The sequence below is a fragment of the Pseudonaja textilis genome, chromosome 16 (assembly GCF_049901715.1).
Source record: "Pseudonaja textilis isolate UNSWEBS1 chromosome 16, rPseTex1.2, whole genome shotgun sequence".
Lineage (NCBI taxonomy): Eukaryota > Metazoa > Chordata > Lepidosauria > Squamata > Elapidae > Pseudonaja > Pseudonaja textilis.
The window spans coordinates 2,306,962-2,330,783 of NC_142005.1; the positions used below are offsets into that span (position 1 = coordinate 2,306,962).

General features: G+C 49.8%; 1 protein-coding gene across 1 annotated transcript in view; it reads left to right on the forward strand.

Annotated features, from left to right (window-relative positions):
- Positions 1 to 380: 380 nt before the first annotated feature.
- Positions 381 to 23,822, forward strand: part of VANGL2 (VANGL planar cell polarity protein 2) — a 46,458-nt gene continuing 23,016 nt past the window's right edge. The window contains exons 1-2 of the mRNA XM_087913835.1: positions 381 to 471; positions 13,820 to 14,006. The gene's annotated coding sequence lies outside the window, so the exon portion shown is untranslated. The remainder of the gene's footprint in view (positions 472 to 13,819; positions 14,007 to 23,822) is intronic.

The following is a 23,822-nucleotide window of genomic DNA, read 5'->3' on the forward strand; positions in this document are numbered from 1 at the left end:
GGGAAAATCCATCCTTGCTTTGGTGGACACGACAAACCATCCTAGTATTTCTCCAAACCATCATAGTATTTCTCCCACGCTTTCTTGTCATATAGTTTAGGATAGAGTTAGGATTTTTTTTTTTTAAAAAAAAACAACAACCTGTAGAGGTGAGAAAGGATACCTTGCTATGCCTTTTCGCTCCTGACATCTCTGATTTCCTTCTGTCTCTCTTTAAAAAACAAAAAAATCCTTAAATTGCATTGTCCAATGAAGTTATTATTTCCCCCCTGCCCGCCCGCCCGCCCGCCCACTCGCTTTCCTGAACGAAGCGAGCGAACCATAAAACTAACCGGCCGCCAGGAGGGAGGAGGGAGGAGGGGGCGGGAGCGGCCGAGGGAAGAGCGGGCGCTGGGAACTTCGCGGCGGAGACAATGGAAGCGCCGGAGGGAGGCGCGCGGAGCCCTGGGAACAGCCGCGCCGAGTCCGCAGGTTCGAATCCTCTCTCCGTTCGCACGCCGGAGCAGCGGGAGGTGGGGGGAAAGCCCGGAGAGGGTGGGGACGGGAGCGGGGACTCGGCCCTTTGCAAGGCGAGGAGCAGCCCGGCGTCGCTTCGGGGCCGCGCGGGTCTCTTTCCCACCGCCTGAGTCGGATTCCTCCACTGTTCCCGCCCCCCGCGCTTCCTTTTTTTTTTTTTTTGCAATTGCATGGAAAGCGGAAGGAGCCGCCCGAGAGGGAGAACGCGGGATTCCGCGGCTGGGGCGCGGGCCGGGCAGGGACCAGAGGAGGAGGAGGAGGAGGAGGAGACGTGGGAACCGGAGCCGTCGCCCTCGCCCCCCCACCCCAGGGTAAATCCGGACCGAGCGCGCCCGCCTTTTGTTCGGGGCTCCTTGCAACGGTTGCAAGCGGGGCTGCCCGGCTTGGAGCGGGAGGAGGGGGGAGGTCGGGAAGGCGTGGTTGCAACCCTCGGGGCGGCCGTGCATTGCAAAGGAGCCGCCGGGCTTGGGGGTGGGGGTGGCGATCGGAGGGTCTCCCCGGACGGGGCGCTTTGCAAGGGGAAGAGCCGCCCCCCGCCCGGCTCGGCAGCGGGGAAGGGAGGGAGCCGCCTGGCCCCGCGGAGGTTACCCGGGGGAGGGTCCCGGGCGTCGCTCCGAGGGGCGCTGCTCCGGGGCGAGCGGCCTGGGGAGGCTCCGCGAACCCCAACCTGACCTGCAAGGACTGGCAGCGGCCCCGGGGCCCAGCGGAGTCGCCCTGCCTGGCTCTGCCTAGCCTAGGGAGCCCTCCGGGCCTCGCCCCCCCCTTCCCTGGCCTGGCCTCTGAAGCGGGAGGAGTGGGGGGGGGTCCTTGGCCCTTTGGGGAGTGGGCTCCTCCCTTTGCCCCTTGGCATCAGGGTGTGTGTGTGTGTGTCCCGCCCGGGGCCTGGCACGGTCTTAGTCCGGGCTTTGCACGTGTGAACGGATTGCAATGCAACCTGGCTGGGTTGCAACTGTCCCGGGTTAGCACGGTGTGTGTGTGTGTGTGTGTGTCCTGCCCGGGGCCTGGCACGGCCTTAGTCCGGGCTTTGCACGTGTGAATGGATTGCAATGCAACCTGGGTGGGTTGCATCTGACCCGGGGCAGAGGCTTGGGGTGTGTGTGTGTGTGTGTGTGATGCGATGCTAGGGGAGCCCTTGAAGGCTCTTCCAGGGAACTCTGGTTCCGTCCTGCCTTCCACGCTCTCCCTGACAACAAGCCAGGATTGTTGGCTTTAACCCCCAACAGGAACAACCTGGGTTTCTCCCTCGTGCTAAGCTGGGCCTCCTCTCCGGGAGTTCAAATGCCTGGCAGGCACCCCAACTTGGTGCAATGCGTGAGCTGCTCCCCCCGCATGGCAGGGTGGCCTACCTCCCAGGGTTGCTGTTTGGCATCTTTGCTTTTGAAATGGGGGAGGCAGTCGGGGGGGACGACGCAGAGGGCTGGCATGGCAAGCAGAAACGGGGAGGTGGGGGACAGGCCAGATATCCGTGGGTCCCTTTGAGCTGGGGAACCCCCTTCCAGTCCGAACTGGTTGGGAGATGGTGGGAGGAGTCCACTTTGGGAGAGAAGAACCCCGATTCTGGGCCTGTTCTGCCCTGCTCACCAATGAAGAGAAGGGGGGGTTTTGAGAACTAGGGGGGTGCAGACATGCCTCCTTTGGAGGGGCGATGAGTGTTAGCCTTGATCCGGGCAACCCGCTTCACCCCAAAACCTCTCAGGGACATCCTGGCTTAGTGCAACTGGGAATGCAGGGCACATTCTGGTTCCTGCAAATAAACCATGGCTTGTTGCATTCATCCCAGTGTGTGGCTCCCCCCAGCGTATATTAAACTATCGAGGTTGCAACCTGTGGGGTTCAGTATATTGGGGGGGGGAGCACAAACCTGACCCTCCTCTCCTTATCCGATCTGTTTGGGGTAGGGGGGTGGGAGTAGTTGTTTGGGGTCTCCTGGCTGTGAATGGATGGCATCTTCTTTTCTGCGTAAAGAGCCCCGCCCCCCAGCCTTTTGGCCTGGTGTGTGTTGTGTGTGCGTGTGTGTGTGTGTGCGTGTTTGGTTCTTTTTCCACACTCCCCCCATCCCTGCAAGAATGGGGAGTGTGCAGGGGTCCTCTGGCTGCAGGAGAAAGACTCCCCCTTGGCTTGGAAAGAAGGGTGGATCTGGGTGTGTGAAGCTTGCAAGGGGGTGTAACCGGTTGTCTCTCTAGCAGGGTGTGTTGCAAAGGCCTTTTTGGGGTGGGGGACTTTTCCCTCCCCAGTTGGAGGGTCTGGAGAGAATGAAGGCAGCCCCTTAGTTAGAGCTATTGCCGTTGGAGGGGGGTGGGGGAGGCTGCAAATAGCTGCAAGGGAGTGGGGGGGGCAGCAAATCCCATCTGCTTAGCAAAACCTGCTGGTTTTTTGTTTCTGGAATGGACCTGGGATCCGATCTGGGCCAAGGCCAGGGGTGAGGAAACCCCCCCCCCTCCTCAATTTCTGGGGTGATTGGCACTTCTGGGGTGCACCTTCCCTCCGGTTGGGGCAGATTCAGCCTTTTTGTGTGTGTGTGTGTGTGTGTGTATGTGTGTGAATTGCAACACGTTGCTCGAGTTTGCAAAAGGCGAAGAAGAAGGACCTAATTTTTATTTTTAAGTGGAAACCTCTTGGCAGAATCCATTTTGTGACTCGGCCTTGGACGGGACAGGGGCCAGCCCTTTTCCCAAGCAAGACTCCCACCCGCGGTCTGGATGAAGTCAGTTTAACTCCGGTGGGTTGAATAATAAATAATAAACCATAGTTGGCTAGCAGGCTTAGCTAAGATTTTAAAAAGCTGCATTTTGAAAGCCTTCGGCGTGCCAGGCCTGGTTTTGCTTTGTGAAATTCACACCGCTGTTCTGGTGAAAAGGACTGCAAATATGAAATTATTTCCCTTTTTTTTCTTTTCTTTTTTGTGCTAGTCTACAGTTCCCTCCTTGCCTCGGGGCCAGGCTGGGGCCGAATGGCTGGGAGGAGGAGCTGACTAGAGAATTTCTCAGGCTTTAAAATGCCTTTAACTCCGCTTTTCATTGTTGGAAAAATGTTAAAGGTTGTGTGGGGGGTGGGGGGGTGGGGGGAGAAGCTGGGAAAGCCCCCTTTGTGAGCCGAGGGGAAGCTGCTGGGATATCAGGCAGAGCCTTCCATGTCTGACTTCGGGGCCCCTTGGCAAGAAGCGGGGAGAATATCGGGGTGCAGGGTGGGGAGGGCTCGTTCCTCCATGGGGCTGGGAGCATTGGCATTGCTTAGAAATTGAGCTGGGTTTGGGGGTGCAAAGGGCCAGGAGTTGGGGAGTAGCTTTGCAGCAGGGAGAAAGGAAAGACTCGCACGATGGGCTCCCTTGTGCGGGGGGGAGGTCACCCCCATTTCCCCGCTTTCTCTCACCCTGAGCCTTCGAACTCGACACTGTCTGGAGCGAGGTAGCCAGCGGGATTTCTTTAAAAAAAACCACACACACACAATGCATCAGTTTTAAACTGAATTATTGTTACCTATTTAATTGACATTTTTAACAAAGGTGGAAGGGACCTTGTAGGTCATCTAGTCCAACCCCCACCTCCCCCAAGCAGGATGTTGCATCTTCCTACAATATAAGGCATAGATACTTCTTGATCAAAATTGGGAAGTTGTGTTGCTGAGGGCTTCCGTTGCTATGCTGGGCCTGATTTTACAGCTCTTTTTTTTTGGCCAGGATGGTTAAGTGATTCATGTGGTCATTAAGTGAATCTGGCTCCCCCCCCTACACTGACAGAAAGGCTGCAAATGGGGAAATCCCCTAATTCCAGAGGCTGCAGCAACCCTCGTGGGTACAAAGCTGCCAAGCACCCAAATTTTGTTCTCACGCGATTGTGAGGTTTTTGCCTTGACGGTCGTAGAGTGAGGACCTGTGGCAAGTCACTTTTTTTTTCAGTGTCCTCGTAACTTTGAACAGGTTGCCAGATTGTAAAAACCGAGGACTGCCTGACTTGAGATTTTGTGAAATTTTAAAATTGGATGACTTAGAAAACCCAGACAAAAAGTTAGAAAAACTTGAGATAGGGGTTTAAAAAACCCAGCAAGGGGAACCCTGATCTGGAGGGGCACCCAGGTTGGAGGGTGCAGACGTAAATTTTGATCCTAGCAGGAAGTGTAAGAGGAGCCGGATCGGACAAGAAGGTCCTTCCCAGTTTCACCCATTAGGTGGAACAAGATTCTAGAAGGGGAAGGCATTTCTGCGTACTTTTTGTCCTGATTTTAAGGGTGTGAGTGTGTCAGAGAACACTGTACTTTCTGTTAGATTCCAAAAAAAGAAGGAAGGAAGGAAGGGGAGAAGAGAGGGAGGGAGGGAAGAAGATAGGAAGGAAGAAAAGTAAAAATAAAGACGAAGAAAGAAGGGGAGAAGGGAGGGAGAGAGGAAGGAAGATTGGAAGGAAGAAAAAAAGAAAAAAGAAAGACAAAGAAAAAAGAATGAAGGAAGGGGAAAAGAGACAGAGGGAGGAAGAAAGATAGGAAGGAAGAGAAAGAAAAAAGACAAAGAAAGGAAAGGGAGAAGAGGGAGGGAAGGAAGAAGTAGGAAGGAAGATAAAGAAAAAAGAAAGAACGAAAAAAGAAAGAAAGAAGGGGAGAAGAGAGGTAGGAAGGAAGAGAAAGAAAGGGAAAAATAAAGAAAAAAGAAAGAATGAAAGAAAAAACTGGAGGAATACAGGGAGTCCTTGATTTATAACCACTCTTGGGGTTAGAAAAGTGAGCCATCACATGACCACAACTTGCGACCTCCTCTGCCCGCATCCCCATTGTTTTTTGCATGTTGGAAGGCAGCTGCAAAGCTGGCAAGTGTTGCTTGTGTGACCGTCAGTAAATGGGAGCTGCTTGCCAGGTGCCCGGATCGCAGTTTGTGGCACTGCCACAATCGTAAGCGCAAGTCACTTTTTTTCAGTGCCATCGTAACTTTGAACGGTTGCTCAACGAGGGTTGAGCTGCCCAGAAATCGCCCCCTGGACGTCTCCAGGAATCCAGCTGCGTTGGAGGGGTCTCACTTTACGGCCTGAATGGCGGGGGGTCTCCGAGTTACGGCCATAATTGAGCCCTGCGGTTAGTGTGGTGACGGTTGTAAATGCAGCCAGGAGGCATCAGAGCTTCCCAATGGGTCTCTGTTGGGGTTCGCAGGTGGAGAGTCCAGTGAGGAAGAGGGGGGTCTGGAGATGTTGGGGTTCTGCAGAAGGGGGAGGATGGAGGATGCTGCCCCCCGCCCCCCCCAGCAAGTCTCGCCTCTCGTGGAGGCACCTCTTGCCCAAAGCTTGGCAGACACGCTCCTGGGTGTCGCATCAAAGGAGCTTTGATTGCGCCGTCAATCCCGGCTGCTCCAGGCAGACTGGCTGGCAACCTAGGTTTCATCTCGGTTGCCCAACAGCTGGGCCGCTCCCTTCCCCTGGGACAAGGAAGCAAAGGGATCCAACACGGGAGAAGTCCTAGAATCACGGGGCTGGATGAGACCTTGGAGGTCTTCTAGTCCAGCCCCCCTGCCCAAGCCCTTGCCTTGACAAGACCCTTCACCTGGTGCCCTCTAGATGGGAGGAGGCCACCATTCCCAGAGTCCTCAGCCTTGGTTAAGGGAATTCTGGGAGTGGTAGTCTCTCATCTGGAGGAGCCAGTTTTCTGTGTATTTTCTGTGCAGCTTTCTTAGGACGGTTCTGTGGCAGCCGTAGCCGACCGCCATGTTAATGACGACGTCTTGTTTTCTGGCCTAAGCACTGGTTGGGTCAGAGTCCACTTGGGGCAGTTGTGTCCAGTTCTGGACAATGCACGGTAGAAATTTCAGGAATGCACAGACCCTTTCAGGTCATAAAGGAAGCAGCTGAGATGATCCATGACCTGGAAGGAAAAAAAAAGTTGTGGTTGTTTAGCCTTCAGAGGAGAATAAGTTGGTGGCTCAGGTTAGCTGGCTTCAAATACAGGTCGTAGTTTGTTTAGTGACCAAAGTTAAACGGTGCTCAGAAAATTGGCTTACGACTGTTTTTCACACTTAGAACCTCTGCAGTATGCCCCTGGTCATGTGATCGACGTTTAGATGTGATTCATATTTAGTTGTAAAAGGGGAGAAAAACTCACTTCGCAAACGTTTCACTCAGCCATAGAAATTTCGGCTTCAGTTGTGGTCGCGAGTTGAAGTCTACTTGCACGTGGAGAAGGGTTTTCCCGTGGGGGGGGCAGAATCGTTCAGAGGACCGTTGGGTGTAAATGACGAGGAAGCAGATGTTTTGATGGGACTTGAAGCAAAACTTCCTACGGCAAACGCTGCTCAAGCTGGGAACAGATGTGCTTTGGTGGAGAATGGTGGCCTGCCCTTGACTGGAGGGATCTTAATTATGGTGAGGCTTAATTATGGTGATCCATAAATCTTGCTGACTCTGACATGCAGGGTAATTAGAGTTTCGTCTGGAACATTATGAATGGATAAAGGGATTTTGGCTAAACAAAATAGTGTGAAAAATAATGGAAAATGTTGCGCTAAGAGTCACCATCTTTGTTGGTGAAAATACGGGCTATCTGATGCTCTTGCGTGGACGGGGGTAAATCATTGAACTAGTTGTCAGGGAGGTGGCAGTTGGACGTATATTTGAGGGACCTTCCATATTAAAATGTTGTTTGATTACCACAATTTTAGAGTCTTATTATTCAACTTTTGTGGAAATGAATTATATCCCAATCCAAAGAGTTTCCTGCAGGACTCAGAAAAAAGTTGACCGTGGTCGTGAGGCTGGACCATTGCCAAAGGCAGCCTCCCTTCATCCATGGTCACCATGGTTAGCCTTCTCATCGATGGTCACACAACCGAATCATCCAGGAGGACTCAAAAGGACTTCAGCAGAAGATCTGCGGAGCAACTTTGCATGGTCTTAATTTCAGTGTCCCGTCAGCCCAAGGATGTCCATGGAAGGACATCAAGGAGGAAATTCTCCTGCCGAAAGCAAATGGATCCCAACTTGAGTTTGCTGAAGAACGTTGGATGGCCTAGTAGCTGTTGGAACCACGCTCTGTGGACAGTTGAGCCAACGGGGAACTTTCTGGCTTTACTGAGAAATGTTAACACCTGGAGAAGCGCATTCACTTCAACCGAAGCTCTCCTTCCCACCTAACTCAAGGTGGCTTTGCAGCTTCAGGATCTGGAAGGTCTCCATCCTTGGAGGAATAGTAGATTCTGGATTGTACCGGAATATTTTTCTGGAGAATGTCAAGGTAGTCTGTACAGAAATTGAAACTTTATAAACACGGCAGCAATCCTGAATGCATGAATAAATTTACCGCAGAAGGTTTGAAGCGAAATAAATTTTGCATTCGAAAGTGGTCGAGTTGACCACTTGATCTTAACTCAATCTGAAGTGGTGACATGAGCTGAAGAAACCAGTTTGGTCGAGATGGTCCCCCAACATCTATGAGTTAAAGCTGTTTTGGATAGAAAGACGGGCCAAAATGTCTCCAGGATGGTGTGTAGGATTGATGCACAAGTACAGGAAACCTTTGGTTGAAGTCCCACCTCTGAAATGAGGTGCCCTCGTCACTTGCTTTTCCTGACAAAGATGGTGAATGTTGGTTCAGTGTGTTCAACATAGGCTTGGCACTGTACACAAGTTGTGTATTGTTTGTTTAACCAGAATGTCTTTGTCTAATAGGCCTTGAATAAAAGCTCTGCTCGTGGAGTAGCTTGCAGAAGTCTCCACCTGTGTGGATTATAGAACTTCTAAAGGCGTTGCAGGCCCCACAGAAAACCGGTGATTTCCAAAGCGGACAGGTGTCGGGAGCAAAACCAACACAAGATTTGTGGTCCCTTTTGTCTCTTCTGTGTTTTTGATCATTGACGGCTACAGACGTGTTTGTTGAACTTCAAGAATTTATGGGTCGTTTTCAACTTAAACCATTCATTTCACATGGAATATTCTTTATTGACCAAGTGTGGTTGGACACACAAGGAACTTGTCTCCAGTGCAAAAGCTGTCAGTGTACATACAAAGCGATAAATCATAAGATACCAATAGGAGTAGGTAATAGGACAGATGAGAAGGATAGTAGCAATATAGCCCTGTTAATTGAGTGCAAATAGTTTTTGAAATTAGAACGGCACTGAAAAAAGGTATGACCAGCCCTCGTGCTTGTCCATCATAGTATTTCCACAATTATTTGGTCAGAAAAACCTGACCAAATTAAAACTAATCAAGTTTAGCATCTTATGCAAACATAGCTGCTACCGATAAGTTATTTAGGTGTTGAGCGAACATGGCTGTTCAGTACCAGAATTATACTTGGCCATGTCGGCTGGAATCAACCCAAGATGGCTTATTTAACAAATCGGCATCAAATGTGGTTCAGTGCAGAGATTAGATCCAACTAGGGTGAGGATTTGCGCATCCCGTTCCTGGGTTGCATTGGAGAATTTAAGTGAAAAAGGATTATTTGGGAAAAGGTGTGACCCTAACTGGAGAAGCAACAAAGTCTTTGGGGTGGGTGGGTTGTGGTTGGAAGTGGGATAACAGATAATCAGAGTTGGAAGGGACCTTGGAGATCTTCTAGTCCAACCCCCAGGCCAAGCAGGAGACCCTACACCATTTCTGACAGAGGGCAGTTCAGTCTCTTCCTGAAAGCCTCCAGGGATGAAGCTCCCACAACTTCCGAAGGCAACTTCTGTTCCATGTGTGGATTGTTCTCACTGTCAGAAAGTGTCTCCCTATTTCCAGGTTGAATCTCTCCTTGATCAGTTTCCACCCATTATTCCTTCTTTGGCCTACAGAAGCTTTGGAGAACAGCTTGACCCCCTTCCTCCTCCTCCTCTCTGGAGCAGCCCCTCAAATATTGGAAGATGCTCTCCTGTCTCCCCTGGTCTTTCTCTTCCCTAGACTAGCCAGGCCCAGTTCCTGCAACCGTTCTTCATGTGTTTGAGCCTCCAGTCCCCTAATCATCCTGTGCACTCTTTCTAGAGTCTCAACATATTTTTTATAGTGTGATGACTAAAATTGGATACTCTGTGTGTGTGTGGCCTTACTAAGGCTTTATAGAGTGGTATGAGTACCTCCCTTGATCTCGATTGTATCCTTCTATTAATGCAACTTAGGATCGCATTGGCTTGTTTGGCTGCTGCTGCACACGGCCGGCTCATGGACTTCCATTTGTCTGGAAGACTCCAACCTCTCTTCTAGATTTGACTTGCAGATAGATCTAGAATAGATCAAAGGCGATCCCTTTGAATCCTGGTGATCTTTTCTTTTATGTACACTGAGAACATTTGCACCAAAGACAATTGCTTGTGTGTCCAATCACACTTGGCCAATAAAGAATCTCATCTCTTCTCTTCTCTTCTCTCCCTTCTCTTTTCTTCTCTCCTCTCCTTTCTTCTCTCCTCTCCTCTCCTCTCTCTCCAATCCTCTTTTCTCTCTTCTCTTCTCTTCTCTTCTCTTCTCTTCTCTTCTCTTCTCTTCTCTCTCTCCAATCCTCTTTCTCTCTCTTCTCTTCTCTTCTCTTCTCTTCTCTTCTCTTCTCTTCTCTTCTCTTCTCTTCTCTTCTCTTCTCTCTCTCTCTCTCTCTCCAATCCTCTCTTCTCTTCTCTTCTCTTCTCTTCTCTTCTCTTCTCTTCTCTTCTCTTCTCTCTCTCCAATCCTCTCTTCTCTCTTCTCTTCTCTTCTCTCTCTTCTCTCTCCAATCCTCTTTTCTCTCTTCTCTTCTCTTCTCTTCTCTCTCTTCTCTCTCTCCTCTCTCTTCTCTCTCTCTCTTCTCTTCTCTTCTCTCTCTCCAATCCTCTCTTTTCTCTCTTCTCTTCTCTCCTCTCCTCTCTCTCTCTCTCTCTCCAATCCTCTTTCTCTCTCTCTTCTCTTCTCTTCTCTTCTCTTCTCTCTCTCTCTCTCTCTCCAATCCTCTCTTCTCTTCTCTTCTTCTCTTCTCTTCTCTTCTCTTCTCTTCTCTTCTCTCTCTCCAATCCTCTTTTCTCTCTCTCTCCTCTCCTCTCCTCTCCTCTCCTCTCCTCTCTCTTCTCTCTCTCCAATCCTCTCTTTTCTCTCTCTTCTCTCTTCATCTCAGGTCTTGTATTCATGGTCTGCAGTGATGGGGAGAAATGACTCGCTCCCCTCCCCCTTTTCTCCAGCTTCCCTGGCTGAGCCCATCTTCAGGGACGGTCTTTATTAAGTGGACAAAAAGTTTAAAAAGGGTTTCAAAATGTCTTGAACCCTCTTCAGTCTGGCAAGATGATTTAACCTCAAGATAACCTTTCTTGGAGGGCTCTGAAAAAAAGTCGGGGAGGGGATTTGAAGCTTTGGGTCTGGGGGGAGGAAGAGAGAGGCACCGGTTGGCTGTAGAGACCCCATAAAGTTTACAAAACTCATAAAATTGGGAAATATACATTCCAGCTGTGTGAGTTGCAAGGGTCGCCCTAAGAGGAGCCTTCGTAATGGCCACCGGACTGTGAGAAGATCCAGATGTTTCTGGATTTTGACAGGAGTCCTGGGCTTCGAAGAGGCTTTGGGGGTGGGGTCTCTTGCGGGGGGGGGGGAGCTGGGAGGCAGACGCCGAAGAAAGCCAGGCATTTTGCTCCGTTTCTCCAGAGAAGGAAAGAAAGAAAGTCAGGAGAGACAATTGTGTCATCTTCAGAAGACCCAAAACTCGCCCAGTCAAATCGTCCAACCTTTCATTAGAGGTTTTCATCTACCTGCCAATTAGCTGGGCTGAACCCGTGGCAATTTCTCTGGAGCCTTGTCTTGAAATGGTGTCCCCAGAATTGGGCAAGGGAGATGAGGAACAACATGGTCTCTGGTTATTTGTTCTTTTGGGAGCAGCAAAGTTATGTTTCCTTCCTTCCTTCCTTCCTTCCTCCCTCCTTCTTTCCCTCCCTCCTTCCTTCCTTTCCCTCCCTGCCTGTCCTTCCTTCCTCTTTTCCTTCCTCTTTCCTTCCTTCTTATCCTCCCTCCTTCTCTTTTCCTTCCTTCCTTCCTTCCTTCCTTCCTTCCTTCCTTCCTTCCTTTCCCTCCCTGCCTGTCCTTCCTTCCTTTCTTCCTCTCTTTTCCTTCCTCTTTCCTTCCTTCTTATCCTCCCTCCTTCTCTTTTCCTTCCTTCCTTCCTTCCTTCCTTCCTTCGTCATCTTCAACTTACAACCACAATTCAGAATTTCTGTTACTAAGCAAGGTAGTTAGGACAGTTGTGAGCAATTTCAAAACTTTGTGTGTATGCCATAGTTGTTAAGTGAATCGCTACAGTTAAATACATCACTAAGTGAGTCTGCTTTTCTCCCGTTGGCTCTGCTTACTGGAAGCTGGCTGGGAAGGTTGCAAATAGTGTTCCCATGATCCCGGGATGTTGCAATTATAGCAATAGCGGTTAGACTTATATGCCGCTTCACAGTGCTTTCCAGCCTTCTCTAAGCGGTTTACAGAGTCAGCCTCTTGCCCCCAACAATTCTGGGTCCTCATTTTACCTACCTTGGAAGGATGGGTCAACCTTGAGCCAGGTGGGATTCGAACTGCCAAATTGCAGGCAGACGGGAGGCCGCAGAAATCACCTGCAGTACTGCACTCTGACCACTGCGCCACCATGGCGGTTGACAAGTTTCCAAATTCATGGGAAAAGTGTGATGGTCATAAACGTGAGGACCATTCTTAAGTGCTGTTGTAACTTTGAGCGACTGCTAAACAAATGGTGGAAATTTGAAGGCTTGCCTGTATGTTACCAGTTTACCTTCCACTAGTAGTTAGCTCTTTGTTTCAAGATCTTTTTCCCAAGTGCTGCGGTCAGGTTAAGCGTTGCCCATTGAAAAAATCCAGGAGGGTGTAGTCTCCATACAACCTGTCACAGGCTACCAAGGTGGAGGGAAAACTTTGATTGAAGCGTAAAACCACTAAAATTGCCAACGTGGAGATTTTAGACTTGACCTTGGAGGCAGTTCTGACCATGGCCCCCTCCCCACACCAAGTTGGTGTCTAGGCCAGGGGTCTCCAACCTTGGCAACTTGAAGACTTCAACCCCCAGAATTCTCCAGCCAGCTACGCCTTCCATTGAAAAGTTGTGAAGTGCCTTGGTGGAAGCCCCGTCTCTGTGTTTCTCAGCCTTGGTGACTGCAAGCTGGAGTGGAGAACGACTTCGGTCCATTTCACAACTGTTGAAATGAACGGTGGTGCGTCCTGGACGTTCTCTCCCAGGGAATTTCCCGTGGCTGAATTGAACGCTGGCACCTTGAGACGTTCCACGCTGTGCATCATTTCCATAATGTCCTCTGGATCCAAAAACTCTCGTTGGTCTGAATCCTGAACTCGAGATTAAAAGATCTGCTTTATTGTTTATCGATAAAACGAGGATCCAGATTGTTAGGGGGGCAATTATGCTGACTTTATAAACCGCTTGGAGAGAGCTACAAAGCACTGTGAAGCGGTATATAAGTCTTGAGTGCAATTACTATAGTCCTCCCTCCCTCCCTCCTCTCCCTCCCCTCCCTCTGGTTAGAATGCAGAATTGCAGGTTAAACTCTGCCCATTGCCAGCAGTTCGATCCTGACCGCTCAAGGTTGACTCAAATTGTTGGGGGCAAGAGGCTGACTCTCTAAACTGCTTAGAGAGGGCTGGAAAGCATTGTGAAGCGGGATATAAGTCCAAGGGCTAGTGAGGCCTTCCTTTTTGACTTCTCAACCCGTTAAACCTTGATGTAATGTTAATTCTTTTCTTACAGGGACATGCAACATCCTCCCCCTTTATCCCTCTGGGCCTGTTCCCCCTTCGTTTGTATCTCCTTTGTTGCTTGGACTCACGGTGTCCCAATTCTGTAGAGCAGAGGCATCCAAACTTGGCAACTTGAAGACTTGTGGACTTCAACTCCCAGAATTCTCCAGCCAGCATAGCTTCAAGTTGCCAAGTTTGGAGCTCTACCTGCTGTAGAGCTTTCGATATCCTGAAGTGCTGGAGCCACCCTTGAAGTGCCACTTTGATTCTGGGCACCTTTACCAACTGGCCAACATATGCCGAATCAGAATAGAGCTGGAAGGGACATTGGAGGTCTTCTAGTCCACCCCCTGCTGAAGCAGGGTATCCTATACCATTTCGGACAAGTGACTGTCCAGTCTCTTGTTAAAAACCTCCAGTGATGGAGCAGCCATAACATCTGAAGGCAAACTCGTCAACTGTCTCTTTGTCCTTCCTTGTAGGGTGTAAAGGTCCTTCAAGCTGCCTTCTCCTTTACTTCCTCCAACCGTTTAAGATACTTTTGGGGTGCTACACCCCCATTCTTGCTTTGTATGGTCCATAGCTAAAATAAGGAATCCTAACAACAACCAACCCTACTTGCGTTGTCTCATACCTGATGTTGGTTCTTTCTGCAGCTCGTTGCTGGACCTTGGACCACACGGTAGCTCTTGTAGATGCTGAGATCCAGGACTTGCCACGCTAACCGGGACAGGAGGGCGCATCTGGCCCAGCAGCTGAGGTCTTCAGCGGCCCGGCTATGCGCAGCTGTTGGTGGGGCTGAGCGGGCGAGCAGGAGACGGTTCTTCAGCACCCTTTGGGTTGGTGAGTGTGGGGAAGGTTAGCCTGGAAGGTGGACCTTCAACTGGGGGTGGGGGTGGGGGTGATCCACCTGTTCAGGGTGGATAAAAATCAATTTAAAAAACAAAACGGATTTTTTATAAATTTAAATCGGAATTTTTAATTTATTTTTTTTAGCCAAGTTTATTTTAATAAAACGCTTTTGGAGTAAGGCTCTAAATGTAGTTTTCTATTTAAGGTACATTAATTTAGATTATTCAGCATGAAATGGAGCTTTGTTTTGCAGCATGAAGCTGTGGATCAGTGATGGCGAGCCTTTTTGTTGTGGTTTGCCAAAAGCGCATGCCTGCCAGCACCCACCATGCAATGCACCCCTGTGCATGCGCGTGCAACGGTCCCCGCCCTGTCCCCTTACCTGCACTACGCATGCGCGCGCCTCCCAACTGATTTTCAGCCCGTTTTTGCCCTCCCGGAGGCTCGAGGGAAGCCTCTGCAGCCTTGGAAGGCCGAAAAATGGGCCTTCCGGAAGTGCCTAAACGGGCCCTTTTTCAGCCTCCCGAGGCTGCAGAGGCTTCCCTCAGAGGCGAAAAGGGCCTCAAACGGGCCGAAAATCAATTGGGAGGTGCGCGCATGCGCAGTGCAGGTAAGTGTGGCTGGGTGCCTGCACATACGGCTTCGCATGCCACTTGTGGCACATGTGCCATAGATTTGCCTTCACGGCTGTAGATTCTGCAATATTGGGATTGCCGGTGAGTCAACAGCGGGTCAGAGGAGGAGGAGCTGCTGTGGGACAGAGATGACAACGGCTCTTTAAAAAAAATTATGATTTAAATTGAGTTTATTTAAATCAAGCCTTTTTATTAGTGGTTTAAATCAACTTGGTTTAAATCGAATCCACCCCTTTCCCACTTTATTTTTAACCTGTTGTTCTCTTGAGAGAAGAATTCATTTTTGGGATTCAGGTTGGAACGATAACATCTTAACGGACATGTCTTGTTTTAAGTTATCCCAACCGATCAGTGTGATTGTGCGTGTTTTGCTGCTGGTTGGGATTCCTGAGACTTAGTTGAAGCTGGTTTTAAATCGGTGATGGGAGTGGAGTTCTGATCCAGAATGCTGGTTTTGTCTTGAGCTCAAAACTTCTAGCGGTGTGTAGAGATGCTGAGCTTGTCGGCCGTTCGGTGGTTTGGACCCCTAGCGCCGCGTCGTGGAGGGAGCTCCCGTTCGTTGTCCCAGCAGCTTCTGCCAACCTAGCCGTTCAAAAGCACGTTAAAAAAAATGCAAGTAGGAAAATAGGGACCATTTTGGTGGGAAGGGAACAACGCTCCGTGCGCCTTCGGCGTTTAGCCATTCCGGCCACATGACCACGGCGACGTGGCTCTTCGGCTTTGAAACGGAGATGAGCACTGCCCGCTAGAGCCGGAAACAACTGTCACGTATGCGCAAGGGGAACCTTTACCATCACTTTTTAGAGAGGATATGTTGGGTAATAATGGGGTGAATTGTTCTTTTTAAGCCTTAATAAAGTCCTGGGTGTGTTACAAAGGCGAGGGAAAAATCTCCCAGAATGGCTGGGGAATTGTGGAAGCTGAGGTCCATGCGCCTTAAAAGTGGCCACTGCTGTAGGGAATCAGAAATAGATTTGTGATGATGTTTCTGAGGTTTTGAATAGCAGTGGCGTAGCTTCATGGCTGCAGAGAAAACTCTTCAACGCACACAGGCCGTGTGTTGATAGCACAGGAAGGCGGCTGTAGGCCGATGCAGCCTTTGGGTCCACCCCTGTATGGGTCAGGATGATGGGCACTGTTGAGCACTGGGGAGACCGGGCTCCCAAGTTCATGTTCTGCTCCCAGATTGCCAGCCTTCAGAAGACACACGCAAATCTCTTTCTCTCTGTCTCTCTCCCTCTGTCTGTCTATCCTGGTTCTCTCTGTCTCTCTTTTCCATCTCTTTCTCTTCCCCCTCTCTTCTCTTTCTCTCTCTCCCTCTCTCTCTTTTTCTCTCCCCTCTCCTCTCTATTTTTCTCTTTCTCCCTCTCTTTCTCTCTGTCCTCTCCTCTCCCTTTCTCTTCTATCTCTTCTTTCTCTCTTCTCTTTTTCTATCTCCCCCATCTCTTTCTCTCTTTTCTCTCTTTCTCTCTCCTGTCTAGTCTGGTTCTCTCTTCCTCTCTCCCCTGTTTATCCTGTTCATTTTTCTCTTTCTCTTGTCTGTCTCTCTAACTATCTCGCTTCTCTCTCGTCCGTCTATCTATCTATCTATCTATCTATCTATCTATCTATCTATCTATCTATCTATCTTCCCCTGCCTATCTATCATCTGTCTGTCTGTCTGTCTGTCTATCTATCTATCTATCTATCTATCTATCTATCTATCTATCTATCTATCTATCTATCTATCTATCTATCTCTCTCTCTCTCTCTCTCTCTCTCTCTCTCTCCCCATCCACCCGTCCTGTATCTCTGTCTTGTCCATCTGTCTCTTTATCTGTGTCTAGTCAGTTTCTCTCTGTCTCCTCCCCTCCCTCAATCTATCTATCTCTTCTCTCTCTTTCTCAAATTCATACACAGCCCAGAGTCACTTTGGAGAATGACATGGGCAGTACATGAATTTCATTTCATAAATAAATAAATTGCTCGCACGCGCCCTTCCGAAGACTGGGAGCAGAACCTGAATTTGGGAGCCCCTGTAACACGCTGCCCCCTCCCCACTTCAATCCCCTTGTGAGCCATCCCCAAGCTGACGGAGAGATTCAGGGTCAGGAAGCTGGACCTACCCCCCCCCCTCCACCATTCGGGGGTGCTCGGGGGGGGGGAGGAGGGGGGCTTGGTGGCTGCCTTCTCTAGCGGTGCGCCCGGCCCCCTCCCCATGGAAGGGGGGCTGCTCCCCTGCATGAAACCCCGTGGAGGTCTTTTGTAAGGGAGCGGGCTGCTCAAAATGGGCACCAAAAGGGACCCTCCCAGCTGGGGGCTGGGGGTGACTGAGGTGCCCCCCTGTGTTTCCCCTCACCCAAAGGCCAGCCCGAATAAAGGCTCAGTCCGCCTCCATCTTCCTCACCCTTCTTCTATTCAGTGGGGGAAGAAAAGGCCCCCAACTCAACCCTTCTCAAAAATGTTTGCCCCCTCCTCTTGTTTCCCTGAGAAACCCTTGTTCCCCCCACCCCCACCCCCACCCACCCACCAAACAAAGCTCAGGAAGGGTGGGGACCTGATGGGGGTGGCGTGCCCTCCCCCTCTCTTTGGCTCCCCTTCCCCATCTCTCCCTCCCTCCCCCACCCCCCACCCCGCCCCAAACTTCATCTGGCTTCTTTGGATGCTGGCCTGCACGCTCCCAGGCCTGCTCGCCATCGCCTAGGTAACCGGGCCCGCAGCTTTCGCAGGCCGTCTTTGTTTCCCACCCCTGGCCGTGATAAATGTGCAAACCTCCCTGGGGGGTTTTGCACAAAAGGCTCGTCTCTCTCTCTCTCTCCCCTTTTGTGCAGGCAGCGGTGCTTGCATTGTGAGGAGGGGGGGGGAAGCGGGGAGAATTTATCAACGGCTGACACCCACCCCCCCCAGTAATAGGAGCCTAATTTGCAGCGGCCTTCCCTTCTTGGGGAGGGCCCCAGCAGCCCCACCGTCTCTGTATTTGGGTGGGTGGGAGAACTAAACGCCCCCTTTGCAGTGAAGGAAAGGGCAAAGTTCCCCCGTGGCTTTGGCTGGCCTCCCACGGATCAACAATTGGTGACCGACTCGTATTTATGACCCCCCCGGGGGTCCCATCCTTTGGGGGCACCTTCGGACAAGCCAAGTTGATAGAGAAGCCAAGATTCACTGAGCAGCTGGGTTACTAATTTTAACAACGCCGGGCTTTTTCGTTCAACAGCAAAGGCCGTAAAATGGGGGCAAAGCGTACTTTACACAGGTCTCCCTTACCCACAGAAATGTTGGGGTTCGGTCTTGGTCGTAAGTCAAGGACCACCTGTATTGGCAGGCTCAGGGTCCAGAATGGTCTCCTGCTTGAATAGGGTTTGGACTAGAAGACCTTCAAGGGTCCCTTCCAACTCTGTTATTCTATATCAAGGGTCTTCAAACTTGGCAAGTTTAAGACTTGTGGACTTCAACTCCCAGAATTCCTGAGCTAAGGCGACTGAAGGAGGAGGAATTCTGGGAGTTGAAGTCCACAAGCCTTAAAGGTGTCAAGTTTGAAGGCCCCTGTTCTATATTATATTCTCAATCTCTGCAACTTTAAGAGGGTGGAGTTCAGCTCCCAGAATGCCTCAGCCCGCATGTGCCAGCTGGGGAATTCTGGGAGTTGAAGTCCACAAGTGGTCGAGTTTACGTTTACATTTGATTTGATTTGTCAGTTGCTTACAGGTATAAGAATAAATGTAGTTTTGAATACATGAGATAGGTTACATAAGAAAAAATTAAAAAACAATAATAGGACAGGGACGGTAGGCATGATTCGTGCGCTTATGCACGCCCCCTAGTTTAAACTAGTTTTTTTTAAACTAGCTTCAAGATCTCCTGGCTTAAAGGCACACACACTTTTCAATGGGAGACAGAGCTGGCTGGGGAATTCTGGGAGGTGAAGTCCACCCCTCTTAAAAGATGCAGAGATTAACAAACCAGTTAAATTAAAGGGCAGATGTTTTAATAAGCTGAAGGATTTGCACATTGTTTTATAAGACAGTGCTTTTTTAAAAAAAACAACAAAAAACACCTACCTTGTTTTTTTAAGACCGTGCTATTAAAAAAGACCCTGCAGTGTTGCTCTTTATAAGGAGTTTCTTTCTTAAGGTTCAGTGGAGGCCCGAGAGAGTCTTTCCTAAACAATAGCCTTCATTTGCAGATGTACTAGTTTCTATCTGCATGCATAATAAAAGGGAACTGGAGGGCCGAGTAAGACGGTATGGCCACATGTGGCTTAGGAGAGAAGAAAAGAGCAGATAGGAAGGACAATACAGAACAAAGAGGAGCAGAAAACAAACTGAGTTTAAAAACATTAAATGGTGTTAGTTGTCTCTGATCCTAAACGTCTCAGGAATTTAGTGGGGTAGGTGCTCCATGGCTGGAGGTTTTCAAGAAGAACCTGGACAGCCGTTGGTATCTAGGACAGAGGTCTCCAACCTTGGCAACTTTAAGACTTCTTGTTGTGGTTTGCTGGCATCAGGTACGGACAGCAGCAGTCTCTGGGAGCGAGGACTCGGACGAGGGGCCTGCGTGTGATGCAGGGATGGGGTCAGAGGTCGTGGAGTCTGGCAGCAGTGACGAAGAGGACCCCGGGGAGCCTGTGTCCAGTGCCCGTGCACGCAGGGCTGCTTGAAGGAAAGAGCAGCTGGAGCAGCACGGACGACTCGGGAGTAAGGCTGGAAGGTGATGGCCCCTCCCATAAGGGATAAAAGCCACCCTTCGGGGTTGGCTTCTTTGCAGGAAGCAAAGAAGTTCTTTCTACTCAGAGTCCTCGTTGAAGTCCTGCTTACTCCGGTTTGTTTTTGGAAATTTCTGACACTGGATATTTACCTGCAAATAGTCTTTTGTTCTTGGCAGCCTTTCGCAACCTTGAAAGAGCTGGCTCTTATCTGGGACAATTAGTATTGAATGACTCTTGGTGGTGAATGCACAGAATTCACAGCGCCACATTAAAAAAGGTTTGCTTTTATACATACTTTGTGTTTGTTTGATTTGAACAAGGCTTGGGGCAGAATACTTGTGGACTTCAACTCCCTGGGAGTTAAAGTCCACAAGTCTTAAAGTTGCCAAGGTTGGAGACTCCTGGTCTAGGATGATTACCTGCTGGAGCAAGGGGTTGGACTAGAAGACCTCTAAGACCCCTTCCAACTCTGTTGTTCTATGTTGTATATTTGACGCCAGGGAGCGTCAATTTGGGGTGAGCAGGAAGACGCTTCAAAAATTCAGAACCAGCACCTTAATCGTTATTGTCGTATCTCTGGGTACACCAGACCATTTTGGAGCAGATGGTAGTTGAGGGTTTGGGCCAGGTTTCGCCTCTGGTTTCTCCAGGAGAGGTCCAGCTGGAGAAGATCAGATGTTCTTGGTGGCCTGCACATCAGCGGACAGGGATGGTCACGAGAGCTTCAACCAAGATGGAGAATATGTCTCTGGCCACCGCGACCTTTGAACGGCCCAAACACTTTATATCTTTCCTCTGTTAGATTTGCCCTGTTGCCTTTCTCTGCTGCAAGTGTGGCTGGAGATTCGAACAGATCTCTCACTTTTTGGAGAGAAGAACCTGGTGGGAAAAGGTAGCTCCAAAATAGACTGAGTGTTGAGGACTTCCGAATCTCTGGATGATTTAGAGCGGACTGTGGTCACTTTGAAGGGTCGACTTCAACTCCCAGAATTTCCCAGCCAGCATGGAATTCCAGGCGTTAAGGTCCACCCCACTTCAAGCAGCAAGGCTGAGAAATTGCTGACTCAGACAACAGGTTAATTTCAATTTTAGCAGACCTATGGTCCTCTTGAGCAGGGGAGGTTCAGATTGGCGGAATTGCTTGCGATGCCTTTGAACAGGGGCCTTCAAACTGGACAGCTTTAAGACTTGTGGACTTCAACTCCCAGAATTCCTCCTCCTCCAGTCATGTTAGCTCAGGAATTCTGAGAGTAGAAGTCCACAAGTTTTAAACTTGCCAAGTTTGAAGACCCTTGCGAAAGATGATAGATAGATGATAGGTAGGTAGGTAGGTAGATGGGTGGGTAGGTAGGTAGGTAGGTTGATAGATGATAGCTAGATAGGTAAATAGGTAGGTACGGGGGGAGGAGAGAGAGAGAGAGAGGGAGAGGTGATAGATCAGGGGTCTTCAAACTGGACAGCTTTAAGACTTGTGGACTTCAACTCCCAGAATTCCTCCCCCTCCAGTCACGTTAGCTCAGGAATTCTGGGAGTTGAAGTCCACAAGTCTTAAACTTGCCAAGTATGAAGACCCTTGCCCTATGCCAACATCTACCATTCATGGTCTTTTCCTGGGTACTAAGCTGTGGTATGAGGGCCTCCTGCACGTCACACCACATCTTCACTGGCAAGCCGGTTTCTCCCCTTGCTAGCTGGCCTTCAACTCAACACAAGCATGGTCACCTTTGTGGATATTCTCAGCCATCCAGGTCACGGTTGTCCCAAAGGTGCTTTTTCAAGAAGGGAACTGGAGTTTTCTGGGGGGGGTTTCCCCCTTGAAAACATTTCGCTTGTCATCCAAGAAGCTTTTCTAATGTTTTTTTTTTGTGTGTGTGTGTGAGCATTTTCAGAGAGAAAAAAAACGCACCAAGAAATGTCTAGTTGGCTTTTGGAAAGACATGCATGGGACATGTTCCTCTCCGTGATCTGAGCCTCAAGGTTGATTGCACATTGAGGACACTTGGCTGCCTTTCCTTCAAGACCCCCCCCTCGGTCCCCAGTCTTTCGTAAAGCTCTTCCAAGGAAGCTTTCTTGTTCTCTGGAAACGGAATGGGAGAGGGAGAAAGAGGGAGAGGGAGGAAGGGAGGGAGGGAGAGAAGAGAAAGAAAAGAAAGAGAGAAGAGGAGAAAGAGGAAAGAGAGGAGAGGGAAAGAGAGTGAAAGAGTAGAGAGAAGAGGAGAAAGAGAGGAAAGAGGAGAGGGAAAGAGAAAGAGGGAGAGAGAGTGAGTGAAAGAGAAGAGAGAAGAGGAGAAAGAGGAAAGAGAGGAGAGGGAAACAGAAAGAGGAGAGAGAGAAGAGGAGAAAGGAGAGGGAAAGAGAAAGAGGGAGAGAGAGAGAGAGAAAGAGAAGAGGAGGAGGAGAGAGAGAAAAAAGAGAAAAAGACAGACAGAGAGAGAGAGAACCAGACTACAGACAGAGAGAAAAGAGAGAGGAGAGAGAGAGAGAAATATGCACCTGATGCAATCGGTGCTTTATCATTCACAAACTATGCTCTTCCTTTGAAGAGAAGCATTCAAGGGAGGCTTACAGGGTTAGGGTCTTTCTTGCAAAGGGGGAAGGGGAAAGGCGGGGGGAACTCTGGGTTTGGGGAAAGAAACGTGTGATGGACAATAATTAGCATTTAAATGGTTGGGGTGAATAAAGCCAGCATATTAATGTTGTGATTTGACCAGTGGAGTCTAGACTTTGGGGGTAAGGAAGTCTGGTCGCTCATCCAAACCAAAGTCTAGGACACTTTTCTCTCAGCCGCGGTCACTTTAAGATTGGGTGGACTTCAATTCCCAGAATTCTCCAGCCGGCTCGAAAAAAAGCCCTCCTCTGTCCCTGCCTTGCTTCTAAACTATCCTTGGTAGGCTTGTAGCTTCGTCCTGTTGGCTTAATTGGGCGTTCCTTGGGTTGTGTGAAGGTGTGGGGCTTCAACCCCGCAAAGCCGATTTGGGCTGCTATCCAAGCCAGAGGTTCAACATTTTTGATGTCCCACCTTCCAAAATGGCCGTCCCTTCTGGGCCATGTGCAAAGCACTGAAATCGTTTTCACACTGGTGGCCACAGGGGAGGGCTGTGAAATTGTCCTCGCACTGCAGGGTGTGGTGGGGAGACGGCTCTAGGAGTTTCAGAGAGCTCCAAAAACCAGGTGGATGCAGGGAAGGTGGCCTGCAGGTGGAAGGAGGAGGAGGCTGAGCAGTTCCCACCTTGCCCAGGTAGACACCTGTGCTTGGAAGTCCTGGAGCCTGGCAGATGTTAAGGGAGCGCTGCTAATATAAGCAGCAGCTGGGTGCCATCCCTGCATGGCTGGCGGAGCTGCCACCTGCCCTGGATGACAGGTTGGCTGCATGACCCACTTGGTGTAGCGTGGCGGCCTGTCTCTAGGACGGTTTCATAAATCCAGGCGATCCTCGCCATAGGACTTTAATAGGGAGCAGAACTTCCATGGCTGAGCGGTGCAGTTTGCAAAGCACTGTGTTGATGTCCTTCTTTCACCGTCTCTCTAAAGCCCGCAGGCAAGGAGATCCCATCTGGGACAGGGGTTGGACTAGAAGACCTCCAAGGTCCCGCCCAGCCCTAGGATTCTATGATTGTATGACCTTGGGGCTTACTAGAAAACCTGTAATGTCTCTTCCAGCCTTTTGATACTGTGATTCTATGATCTTGGGCAAGAAGGCCTCCAAAGTCCCTTCTAGCCTTTTGATTCTACGATTCTATGATCTTGGGCAGGGGGCTAATAGAAGATCTCTAAAGTCCCTTCCAGTCCGGTGAGTCTATCACCTTGGCTGTAAAGCTAGTCTAGAAGACCTCCAGTGTCCCTTCCAGCCTGACATTATGATTCTGTGATATTGGGGGTGGGGTGTAGCTTCTTCCGGTTCCGGTTATGAAGACCTACAAGGTCTCTCTAGCCCTGTTGTTCTGTGGTTCTATGATCTTGGGCAAGGCGATGGACTAGAAGGCCTCCAAAGCCCTTCTAGCTTATTCTACAATCTTGGGCAGGGGGTTACTAGAAGCTCTCCAAGGTCCCTTCCAGCCCTAGGGTTCTATGATCTTGGCTATGGAGCTGGACTAGAAGACCTCCAAGGTCCCTTCTAGATCTGTGATTCTATGATCATGGCTATGGAGCTAGACTAGAAGACCTCCAAGGTCCCTTCTAGACCTGTGATTCTATGATCGTGGCTACGGAGCTAGACTAGAAGACCTCCAAGTTTATCTTCCAGCGCTAGGGTTCCATGATTGTATATGCCATGCCCTGCTGGATGGGACCCCTGGGCCATCCAGCTGCACCAGGAAGCCTGCTAGATCTCCAGCAGGCGCCTTCGGAGGCAGGTGCAGCAGCACCATCTAGACTAATAGCTTAATAACAAGGGATTCCACCCTTTTTTGAAACTAGCCAAGTTGGTGGCCAACATCACGCCTGGGAGCAGATTCCAAGCAGAATTTACAACGCTGAGTCCCCAAAAAT